General features: G+C 47.3%; 1 protein-coding gene across 3 annotated transcripts in view; it reads right to left on the reverse strand.

Annotated features, from left to right (window-relative positions):
• Positions 1 to 13,255, reverse strand: part of EDN3 (endothelin 3) — a 491,982-nt gene that overhangs the window by 114,145 nt on the left and 364,582 nt on the right. The gene's annotated exons all lie outside the window — the stretch shown is intronic.

Raw genomic sequence — 13,255 nt, forward strand, 5'->3', positions numbered from 1 at the left:
CCCCCCCCTGCCTATCCCCGACCACTACTAAGTGTTCATTGATCTTGACAGTTGTCCCTTCCTGAAATCAGCTAGCTAATCATACTCCACCATAAGCAGTTCATATTTTCTAAGCAGAGTCTAATGGTGGATCAGTGGGGATCGCACTTCAGCCGTGATGCATAGATATTCTCAAAACTTGTCATGTAAGGAACTGCTTGTTTTTAATGAATAACATTACATCCCTCACCAGTAAGCTCTGTTTGTGTTAAGTGACCTTTGCCCTATTTAAGAGATTCTTGCCTTCAGCACAGGGCAACTGACTTGTGTGGTGGATAACCCATTGCTTCATCCATTACCACACTCCCTTCACGATTTACTCATCGGCAACCACTGGGGTTACATCTGAACTCAGGGCAGAGGGAATTAGCGAGGCAGGGAAGAGCCATGGTGGCATGTCCTGAAGGTAACGCGCATTGCTTTCCCTCCTGGAGAGGACGTTTTGCCTTGGTTCATCTTGATGTTCAGTTGCCAACCTGCCTCTGTCAACCCACCCACGTGAGCCCTTGCCTGGTAGTCAGTAACCCACTGCAAATAAACCAACAGGCCATTCACTGCACATCCCTCAGCATTTGTGACGTGTGCTGGATGCTGGGACAAGCAGCCGCTGGCCATCCTACTCTGCCCATGTCCTTGCTGTACTTCCTAAACCCCTGCCACCCATCCTGCCGGTCCAAGGTGAGAGAGACCACAGATGCTCATGGGTATTCTGCCATGTTGAACTCTGTGACACTGTATACATAGCGGCTAGGGCAATAGATCCTAGGGAGTGAAGAGCAGGATCAGAAAATTACAGATCCATGCCTTCATCTCGAGCTTACCCCATAGCTCTAGAATTTTCAAGTGGGCCACAAATGTCCTGAAGAAGCCATATTGTCAAAAGTGGGTGACATTTTAATTCATGCCTCCTCATTCTGTACAAGAATGAAACCTATACATGCATAGCACATTTGCCCCATATCATATAGGATTTACGGAACGGTTGCATTCTTTATTTCCCACGGTTTTCTGCCAGTTTTGTCAGTTATTAACATTGTATCGCAAGTCTCGCTACTCATTAAAGTGCTGGGTGGGTAAGCAGCTAGTGGGAAACTAGGGCATGTCATGCTACTCTCGATTTGCCAGCATGCGGCATTCTCCGAAATGTGCTGTGTTGCCCGCTTTGTCTACCTGAACAGATCAGAGTAACCCACCTGGTTCTACTATGTGACCTTTGTAAACCTGCCCACATGGAGAGTGCTGTGTGTCCCAGGAGGACTGTGGCAACATTGAGCACGGACATAGTTGCTTGCAGCCATTTATGTCAGCAGATTTATGAAAGGTTTTAAGGCATAAACGTCTGGAAAAATAAATCGGCAATGCGCTGTGGCTAATCCATTGCCCCCGTCCTGAATTTCACACTATGCCTACTAATGTTACTGAGATGAATTCTGCACACCAGTGCCATTCTGGTGGATCAGAAAGAGAGGGTAGTTGCTGTTGCCAAGGTTCCATCAGTGCCAACATGTCACTGAGGGATTCTGACTAAAATATACTCGTTCTGACCACATACCGGATCCCTACCAGGTTTGGCCATCACGTCTGCGTCAAGCTTGTGTGAATCCACGCTGTGAGAATAACTGATGGTTGGTTCGTTTTCAGCTCTAGAAGAGAAGCATGCGGGAGCGGGAAAATCATGATGCTTTCTATCAGACATAGAGTGGTGTAGCCGGGGGTCCCTGTAAGAAGGGCCCTGAGAAAGAAAGAAAAAATGCCTCAGCCATACTAGGAGTGGTTGCAATTCCAGCCTTCCCCCTTCTCCTGTCCCCCATGCGAACTCGCAAGTTGTGATTATTTTCAATCTGGAGGATGGGTATTGTGGTAGATAAAACGTTTTATGACAATTATATGTAGACTAACAGGTAGGGAATAATGTATAACGAATCATATACTGAGTTCGTGACGACTGTAGTGCTGTAACAGGGCATTCAAATGTACACAAACATATTGGTGCTATGAATAGAATAGGCCCAGTCAATGTAATAGTATTCTGGCATATGTAGCAACATATCTGAATGACACCTGGCCTAGTAGGATCGTTGTCTGTCCTCCCTCTGTCCCCCCCCCCCTTGCCTCGTCGCGCCTTGAAACACTTGCTGTATAGGCGCGTTATAAACGCCATACCATATCATATATATCATAACACAGCTGCATGTATTCTGCAAAAAGGTTCCTCATACCAGCACGTTTGCAACTAGAAGGCTTCTTTAATGTAGTCAAACTAGATAAGGCAGACCTGCTCTAATTATAGCATGATGCAGCTGTGTGCCTGGGGGAGCCCTCTTTACCCTGGAGTTAGATACTTGACAGATGTAATCATTCTTCTTTGAGGTATGCGCAGATATGCAGGAAACTGAGAGTTCCTCCCTACAATGACCCTCTCATAGAAGCTAATGGCAAAGAAAGGTATAGGAACCCAAGTGTTCAGGGGAAGCGGCTTGTGCGTTTAAAGAAGTTTACCAACCATCCTGTCAATATGTATACCAGCAGGAAGGTGCCTGCAAAATGCTGTTACCAAGTCAAGTGTATGGTAAAGCCCTACACCCTGGTGGCATAGTATTTTCAGCTTTTTAAAGATGAATGAAGTGATCTACAAAAAGAATTCCCATTCTTGATTAGTTTAAATGTATTACCACCCCCAATGTGAAATCTTTTCTCCTTCGACAAATATAGAATGATGATTCTGTAAGGGTTAGTTAAGGTGACCAGACGTGCTAGAATTGGGCTCTCTGTACTGATAGGTTTTTTTTAAATTTAAAAACCGTGTCCTGAATTTGTGGTGAGGGAGGAGGGTGACTGCTGAATCCCAGCTATGACTGCAGGGAGGGTATACATATATTCTCATATCCCTGCACAATTCTAGTTTACCAGCAATTCAATATAAATTATAAAAGTTATAATTTGGTACATTTACATTAATGGGTAAGCCACATCTATGCGATCTCTGGGTATATGCTTGAACCGCCGGCCTCTCAGTTAATTAACCATATGCTTAAACTGATGAAGCCACATGAACTACTTTGGAATTGGTTTCATAGTAAGGCCTCACATAACAACAACATGACGTAACTACTCCAAAAGACACAAGTTGAGGATATAAACATCACAGTGAACAATATAATTTATGTTGATCCTTCGTCACAGGAACTAAATCAGCGGTGGCCTGCCCATAATGAGCAATGGGGCATCAACCCTTCTGTTTACTTGCCCATCACAGAAGAGCCACCCCAACCCTGTGGAAACACAGAGCGCTCCTTCAGATGCTTATTGTTGCAGCTGTGGCAGCGATCCTTGGCTGCCTTAAACTGTCAAAGGGATAGTTTCCCTTTGATAGTTTAGTTCCTCATCGTGATTGACCAATAGCAAGGGCGGGGGAGTTTTGCTTCCCCAGCCTTGCATGGCGCATTGGGGATGCAGGCTGGGTAACTGCATGTTTGTATGTGGGAGGGGTGCGACTGTGGCTCCCCACACATACAAACCGATTGGGGTGCTGCGTCTGAAGTGCTATGGCTCCTTGATTCAAGTCCAGTATCATCAGCTGCTGAAATCTTCCAACATGAAATGATGAAATATATAAAGTAATGAGGTACATTCCACAATGTCTCAATTACTGTGACAATATGTTATGTTATGTTATTTTGCATTTATATAGCGCCTTATATACCATTGGTATGGTCTGAAGGCGCTGGTAGGTTGAACGCCCTCGGGAACCGAAGTTCGGGTCAGTAGAGAGAGAAGAGAGAGTCAAAAGTGCGTGTGTGCACCAGGTATGTGTGCAGCCGATGCGGAATTCAGGTGGTAGCTGCTTCTTAGCGGTAGGTGTGGTGGTTGAGAGATCAGGAATATGTGTTCGCTCTGGCTGGCTTTATCCAGGACGAATGTGGCTGCGTTAGGCCTGAGGAGAACGCCTGGCTGGAGGGTGTGAAACCAGCAGTGTTTACTTAGAGTGTTGTGGAGTGAGCGGGAGATGTAGATATGAGAACAGTTATACCGAATGGTGTCATAGTATCTCTGTGTTCTAGTTGAGTGGTGATGTAAGGGAGAGAGTAGGCGTGAGGTGTGTTATGATAAGTACTCTTTCAAATGTTCACTGCATTCCAAAACATATTATGTATGTCAGGCAGTTCCGAGCGGGCAGGTCCGTTCTATTCATTTTGTTCATTTCAGGCGTTCGGGATTGTACTACACATTCATGCTTGCTTGACCTATTCTTCTCCAGTGTGCCTCACGCATGCTCTCATGTGTTCCATAAGTGTGCACTCCTGTCTTTCTTGTGCATGCATTCCAGTCTACCCAGCGCATGAACTCCTGTCTGCCTACGCACTCATCCGCTTTGTATACTCAAACGCTTTCTATACACTCATCCGCCCTCCACATTCATCCGCACCCCACACTCATCCGCTCCCCGCACTCATCGGTACTCCACATTTCTCCGCTCTCGCACTCATCCGCTCCCCACACTCATCCGCTCCCCAACACTCATCCGCTCCCCAACACTCATCCGCTCCCCAACACTCATCCACTCTCCACACTTGCTCTGTGCTTTCCACATTCAGTCGCTCTCCACGCTCCTCCGTTCTCCATGCTCCTCCGCTCTCCACACTCATCCGCTCTCCACCCTCATCCGCTCTCCACCCTCATCCGCTCTCCACCCTCATCCGCTCTCCACCCTCATCCCCTCTCCACACTCATCCCCTCTCCACACTCATCCCTTCTCTACACTCATCCCCTCTCCACACTCATCCCCTCTCCACACTCATCCCCTCTCCACACTCATCCCCTCTCCACACTCATCCCCTCTCCACGCTTATCTGCTTTCCACGTTTCCCACCCATCCGTTCTCCATACTCATCCGATTTCCACGCTCATCCACTCTCCATGCTCATCCGTTCTCGGCGTTCATCCACCCTCCTCGCTCGTCTTTTCAACATGCTCGGTCACTCTTACACTTTCGTCTGGTTAAACGTCGTCCGCTCCGCACATTCGTCCGGTCCGCACATTCGTCCCGTCTACATACTCGTCCTGTCTATACATTCCTCCCGTTTACACAGTCATCCCGTGTACACACTCGTCCCGTCTAGACACTCGTACAGTCTTGATACTCGATTACCCGGACCACCCACACATCGGCCAAGCATACTACTCGTTGGCCTGATAATATTACTTGTCTGTTCTGCGTGACTATCCGTTCCAGACACTCATCCGCACTGTGTATTTGTTCGCTCTACACATTCATCTGTTTCACAACTTTCATCCGCGCCACACATTCATCCACTTCACACACTCGTCCGCTCCACACACTCGTCCGCTCCACACATTCGTCCGTTCAGCACACTCGTCCGCTCCACACTATTCGTCCGCACCAAAACGCTCATCCATTCCACACACAACATCCAATTCACACACTCACCCGACACCACACATTCATCTTTTCGCACATTCGTCCGCTCTATCAGCTCATCTGCGCCGCTCGTACGTCTGCTCCACGTATTCGTTTGTTTCGGAACACTCATCCGCTCTCCGCACTCATCCGCTCTCCACACTCATCCGCTCTCCACACTCATCCGCTCTCCACACTCATCCGCTCTCCACACTCATCCGCTCTCCACACTCATCCGCTCTCTACATTCATCCGCTCTCCACACATCCGCTCTCCACCGTCGTCTGCTCTCCAGGCTCACTGCATCCTACGCTTCTGCGCTCTTCACTCAGTCGTTCTCTACACTCGTTCTGTGCTTTCCATACTCATCCTCTCTCCACACTCATCTGCTCTCTACACTCATCCGCTCTCCACCGCCATCCGCTCTCCACCGCCATCCGCTCTCCACCGCCATCCGCTCTCTAGGCTCAACTGCATCCTACGCTTCTGCGGTCTTCACTCAGTCGTTCTTCACACTCGCTCTGTGCTTTCTACATTCAGTCGCTCTCCACGCTACTGCGCTCCTCACACTCATCCGCTCTCCACACTCTTCCGCTCTCCTCACTCATCCACTTTCTACACTCATCCGCTCTCCTCACTCATTCGCTTTCTACACTCATCCGCTCTCATACTCATCCGCTCTCACACTCATCCGCTCTCGCGGCTCAACTGTATCTTACGCTTCTGCGCTCTCCGCTCAGCCGTTTTCCACATTCGCTCTGTGCTTTCGACATTCAGTCGTTCTCCACGCTCCTCCACTCTTCATGCTCCTCCGCCCTTCAATATTCATCCGCTCTCCACACTCATTTGTTCTCCACACTCATCCGCTCTCCACACTCATCCGCTCTCCACACTCATCCGCTCTCCACGCTCCACACTCATCTGCTCTCCATACTCATCCGATTTCCACGCTCGTCCGTTCTCCATGTTCGTCCGTTCTTGACGTTCATCCGCTCTCTTCGCTCGTCACTTCTAGATTCTCATTCACTCTAACACTTTCGTCTGGTCAAGCGTCCATCTAGATCTCCTAGTTTTCTGATGATTTATTCATATTATCCACTTCACTGTTTTGATCTACATTATTCGTTTGGTATTGTTTGTCTTATGGTTTACATTCGATTTTTTTTTTTTTTTTTTTTTTTTTTTGGTTGTACATTTCTTGCTTCCGGTCAAATTGCTGGTTAGCATCCTAATGATGAGTTAGCCAAGAAGCACATGATGCCACACTACATAGTCTGCATGGATGTAGAGGATGCTCATTTGACACTAAATGCCGAAAAGTCCAAATTCAGCAAGTCCACTCAAAGGCCTAGATAGGGTAGGGCCTGAGTGGGGAAGGTCCACCCAAAATCTGCAAATGCCCACTCAGCAGCGCTTTGTGGGAATTTACAGATGTTAATGTCAGTGTGGTGGGCCCAACTACATCAGCTTCAGGCTCCACTAGTTAAACAATCCTGGCTACACCTCTGAGTCCACTCAAGTTCTTTGGTCACATCTTTTCCAATGAGGGCCTCTGTCAAGACCCTGGCCAGGTACAAGCACTCATAGCTATCCTATATCCTGCAAACACATCTACTGAGCCTTCAATCCTAGGCTTAGCAAGCTCCAAAACCCTGTACATGAAAGACCTTGCATCAATAAGCACTCAGCTGAGACTACTCACGAAAACAGGTTGCAGATTTCACTGGTCGACAGATTGCCAGAGTGGATTCTAACAAATAAAGGAACACTTTGCATTGGCCACATGTATGGCCTACTATGATTCAAAACTGACACGGAACTCACACTCGACTACAGCTCGGTTGTCTTGGGTGCTATTCTGGGTCCGCACACAGTAAATTCCTCATCACCACAATGCATTATTTCATATGCCAGCTGCAGCGTCAGCCTGAAAGAACAAGCCTACTCTTAGGTGGAAAGAGAGCGTAGCGGTTGTGTGGGCCTGCAAACACTAGCATCTATTTCTATATGGATTTTCCTTTTTCTACAATCCTTACAGACCATGAAGTCCTCAGAGCTGCATATGTAAAGCACAATGCCAAAATGCCGCCCAGAACTGCGCGATGGGGATTGTGTCTACAAGAGTACTCATTAGAGATCGTCCACAGGCGTGGAAAGGACAGTCATGCGTCTGCCTTTGTTTTGAGACACCCTCTTCCTGCTACGCAGAATGCAGTCATATCAAGGCTGATCAAGAAATCAACTATGACATGCATAATGCGCGCCCACGGGCAATCTCTTTGGACACAATATCCGACCTTAGCATTAGTGATGAACTGAATTTGATCAGGAAGGTGTTGTGACACACTCATTGAACACGCCAGGAGTGGTTCCTCAAGCGATGAAACTCTCTTCCCTCATCAATGCTGAATTATCCACTGCTCCTATGGTACTGTTACTCAAACAAAACAGGAGTGTGATCCTCATATTGCTTCAATCAAAAATAATTCATTTGGCTCCTGAATAGCACTGAGGGATTGTATCCACCCAACGCCTACTACGCTCTGTGTGGCCTCATAGAATGAACATACTAGTGGACGAAACACTCAAAAAGGTTCCACTTGCATGAGCATAGCTCCACACACATTCTCCAAGCCTCTGCAAATGGCAACAATGACCGTAACTCTGCGGGATGAAGTGGCCATTGATGTATTTGTCTCCCTGGCAAATGGCACATACATATTGGCGGCAGTGGATGAATTTTCAAGATATCCTGACATATGAATAAAGTAGCTGCGTCAGCAGTAATTCCCGCCCTTGATCAAATATTTGCGGCTTATGGGTAAAGTCAGATAATGGACTTCCTTTCAGTGGGCAGGACTTTGCCCTATTTGCTGAGTATATGGTTCCAGCAACAGAACATCACACCTCTCTGGCCTTAAGCTAATGGTGCAGTGGAAAGGTGGAAAAGTTCACGGCAAACCCTTAAAGTGCCCTGCAAATATGCAACATTACAAAGGACTCACACAAGCACTCCTGTCACCTACTGTGAGACTATTGCAATTCTCCTTATAGCACCATGGGCAAGTGCCCATCTGAACTGATGGTCAACAGAAGCGTTAGGACACGATTACCCAATATCACAAAGGAAAGGTCAATGGAAGCATCCTGACAGATAGGCAAGAAAAAGATGCCTTAGGAAAAGGGAGGATGAATACATATGCTGATAAGGGACGATGCACCAGCCCATCTTCATTCAAGGAGGGAGATCATGTGCTAGTGGGACAGCCGCAAACACACAAGACCATTCCTGCATGGGATTCCAGGCCGCGGACTGTCACAAATGTTACAGATCTGTGATGTGATCTCAGCTGAACAGAATGGCCATCAAGTTACCCGAAGTTTCTCGTTCTTCAAGGCAGGCCCAGCTCCACATGTTCACCACAGTGCAGACTCTGCATCAGAGTGTAGTGTACATGAAGCGTCTGAAGACATAGATGGTGACATTGACACAGCAGATAGCTGTGCTGAGAGACAACACTGGACATGGCCATCAAAGGCCCGGCCTGTACAGTCATCGCGAGACTGAGACGCTGGATTGAAGAGATGGGGTGGTGATAGCACTTTATTTAATGCACATAGAAGGGTGGGGGGGGGGACAAGAAAAAATAAGAAAGTTCATATTATCTCCTTTATTTCAAAGAGTTTTTTTTTTAATAGAAACAGGGCACGACGTCTGATCCAAAATAATGCAAGTTTGGCCGAGCTGCATGCCCGAGCTTTGTGCCATACAATGTGCATTGAATCAGCTTTGGGTTGGATACTATCAATGGACCCTCATACTTCAGCCAGGGCTTAAGTCGAGGGTACACGTGGGTACAGCTTGATATACTAATTTCCCTGACTTCCGCTAAACCTCACATTTACAAGGGAGCTTGCCCTGCCATAGTGAGCCCTGAATGTCCGTTTTGACGGTGTTTTTAAAAGGGATGTTGTGTTATAAATGAGCACCCTTTAATACTAGTCTCCAACTCATCCACCCATTCTGTAAATGCATTTCCTCACCATATGAAACCCATAAGGTGCCTGTCCTGTAACTGGTCCCTTATGTTGAGAGCCGGGGATCACAGAGTGCCTCATAACTTCCCCTGTTGTGATGTTAAACCTTTGCTAGTGCGAGCCTGTTCTGTTTAGATGTCTAGCACTTACTAGGGTCATTTAAAAAGTCACGATCATCACTTTCTGCATGTTTTTGATCTTTTCTCTTGTTCAGAGACCTTCATGCTAGCACCAACAACACAGTTTGACTTCTGCTCCATGTGTTTCATATGTCCTGCTATGCTGCATATGGCCACTGCAGTAAAGAGGAAACTCTCGTAGGCTGGGCTGGGAGAAATACTTAGCAGGCATAATATGGCATCCACATGCCTGATGGAAAAGCCCAATCATGTTTCCGTGAAGCACCTCAAACCACATGGTTGCAGTAGAGAGTGGTAAACATGGCAGGCCAAGTTATGCAACACAGAGTGGTGCATATGTTAGGTCGATTCATACCGTGCGCCGCTGCCACCCAGGGGCAGTCTCCAGGTGCTCTGTTCCCAATGCCCACTGAGAAAGACAGGTTCAAAAGGGTCTACTGTTCAAATTCAGACTTTAGCATATCAACTGGGCTACACTTTAGTTACCATGAACTAAAATAGTCTGGCATGTGCCTTGCCAGTATTCAAGGCCATAGCATCTGCAGGCAATCTGCAAAGCCAAACGTGTGTTTTAGGATATTGTTTATCCAGGCCCTGAGACCTGGGTTCTGGCCTCTGCCCTGGAGGCTTGACAAACACTGTTCACTGTGCTTCAGCTAACTGGGATTTGCTCCCAGGAGTCCCACTAAAATGTGCACCCGTGCGTTCCGCTGTCATTTTTCCCCGATCCAACTGCAATTCTACTCCTAGATTTGTCTAAGGGTATTTTCTCTTTTGTCTTTTGTACATATTGCTGTCTTCACCCTTGTGTCTTCCCCCAATGTGATTTACAAGCAGCATCTCCCCAGAATTGCACTACCAGAGATGCACTACCAAGACACTGGCACGGCCACATGTGATGGACACCCAAATATTGTCTTCTGTCATTGGGATTTATGCTGCGCTCATCTGCCATTTGAATGGTCTCCGGGTGCTCTGGCGGATCTGAAATGGAAGGGGTGGGTGAGGTGAGCATAGAGCGAGGGGAGAATGAAAGATAGCTTTGCTGGTGTGTTGATGCATGCAGATCAGATGGAACCTGAGCTCTGTGTGGGGGTCCGTTTCTAGGTGTTCTGTATGAAGAGCACAGTCATTGCGTGCCCCTGGAGCTAGGACTAATTGGTTTGGGGGGTGCCATGCAAGATGGTTGTAGAGGTGAGTGTTCTGATGTTGTTTGTTTTGTATATTCTTTATTTACAATGTTGAAATATGCTACCACCATATCAAACAAAGGATAGAAAGAGTGCAGGGTAAATCATACTGATGTTTGATGTCTGTTGTGAAGGGTATTCAATTGCCATTTGTGGGTGGGATAGTTGGTATGCATGTTTTGTGTTGGAGTGTAGCTTTTAAGCCAGTTAGTGCAGGGAGCAGTCAGAGACCTCTATGGGCAAACAACCCATATATAAACCAGATATAGCGTATCATAGCAGGGCTTAACACCGACTGCAGAAAGGCATAGCTGTCATTACAATGCATTAAAAGTCATAGAGATGCTTGGGAAAAGCCTTGGAATCCGGTGTCCTTGCCATGGTCCTACCAGTAACCTTTTGCAGACAGGTCCCATTTCACTTTCTCACATTGCCACTGTCAGACCCAGTCTGTGTGTGTCTCTCTCTCGTAAAACCTAAAACCCCTGTGTAAAACAAGGATCTGGGAATTGGCAGATGCAGGAAGAGTGCTAAGAGTTATGGAAGGCAGTAACATTTGCTTTAAAAAAACAGCTGCTTGATAGTATGAAAACAGGTACCCTTTCAACTACCTTACTATATTTGGCAAGCTGAATGCTGCCTGAAACCTCATTCTAACTTGACGTGGTGCTATGCTTAGTGGCCAGCTGAGTATTTGGGCACCAAGTTTGAGCTCTATGTTCCAAACCGCCCCCTGCGGTCGGTGACAGCAGGCATGTTGTGTGTGCCCTCCTTTCGCCTTACTCAGGTGGGCAGCCGTTATTTCTCGATTGCAGCAGCACAATTGTGGAACACTCTTCCTCCATTTATGAAACTGCTGCCAAATCATCTAGCTTTCCGTAAAGCACTAAACACGTATTTGTTGTGAGCTGCTAGTATCTTGGTTAAGTTGTGTGGCTCTGTGATTGGCCTTTTATCCAGGGCTGGACTGACCCACTTTCCCCGGTAGGCCTCAGGGCACAGGGCCTCTTTTTGTGCTTGCGTGTCTTGAGGAAGGTCGGATACATACATTATTTCGGAACGAATCACCCAGGCCAACCTGCGTGGTTCGCTCTTCACTGGCTGCAGCCTGTGCATTTCTAAACATACGCGGCCGGCACCTGCGCGTTTGTGTGGGCCGCCGCCACCCCCCAGGCAACAGCCATCTGCACGTGCCTTAGTGTGACATGCACAGGCTGGGTGCAGGCAGCTCGGGCGGCAAGTCTGCCCACCATGTTCAGACTGCTGCTGCTGCTGAAACGGAGTGCTCCGCTCCGACGACAGAGCAAGGCAAGGCAGGGCGAGCTCAGGCGTTTGCACTTGATTCACTTATTCTGTCAGGTGCCATTATATGTTTTTGTGTTTTGGCGTCACAGGACTAATCAATCTTTCCCTCTCTCCTGGGAGCGGAGTCGCTTCAAAAAGAAACAGCGATTGCATTCGTAGAAGATACATTTGTTTGGTGACATTGTGGTAAACATAACGTCAATGACAATACGTGTCATTAGTGCGCTGGAACATTTGGGGATTCAGATCTGCATTGTTTTTTACCCTAATACCTAAATGCTTTCAGTACTAGCATTGGCCTCTCAGATAAAAAGAAAAAGCAATTCGCTTTTAAGTTAACCCAATATTTTGGGGGACATAATGTTGTTGGTTTCAGTGGCTGCACTATTCAGCAAATATAAATGCCACTGAGATTGGCACGCGCGTTGTTTCTTTTTGTTTCGGGTGCTTTGCACGGGAGTCATGGCTAGACAGTCTTTTCTGTTAGTTGCAAGTGAAAGTGGGTGATCTGGTCTCAGGCTGGTGCTGCTGTTGAAAGGCCAGACGGGCTGGGAAAAGTCAGCTGCATATCAGAAACGGACCTCCTGGCAAGTCAATGCACCTGCAAGGCCTGCACAGCTCAGGCCCCTCTGCTTTTCACAGATGTGCACCAGTCGTTGGAGTAATCTACACGCGAGAGAACACTACTGCAGTGACAGGATTGCAGAACAGAGCTTTCTGAATTTCCGTTCAGACTGGCATCTCGAATGCCCTGTTTGTGCGTGAGTGGCATACACGAGGTAGGCAGGGTGCTCTACGTTCTGCAAGCAGCATTCACATTCTGTTGGGGTCCGTAGCAGAGGCACTGGCCTCATAAATGCCTAGATGTGCTGCTCATGAAAACTCAGGGGTGGTCCATGTGAAAGTGTGATCACAATGCCTGTGAAATTACTCCTTACCCGTTCTCTGCAAGGTGCGCACCATTTACTGTGCTCACTGCCAACAATATTATAGGAACGCTACTCCTTTGTGATCATTTCTGGGTGCTCGTGATTATTCTTCTGCGAGGCAATTTTTTTTTGTTCTGTGAGCTTTGCTGCTTTCTTCGGTTAAAAAGATCAATTGAATGACATTTGTATATTCCA

Source organism: Ambystoma mexicanum, chromosome 3p (genome assembly GCF_040938575.1).
Source record: "Ambystoma mexicanum isolate Mex_15411 chromosome 3p, UKY_AmexF1_1, whole genome shotgun sequence".
Taxonomy (NCBI): Eukaryota; Metazoa; Chordata; class Amphibia; order Caudata; family Ambystomatidae; genus Ambystoma; species Ambystoma mexicanum.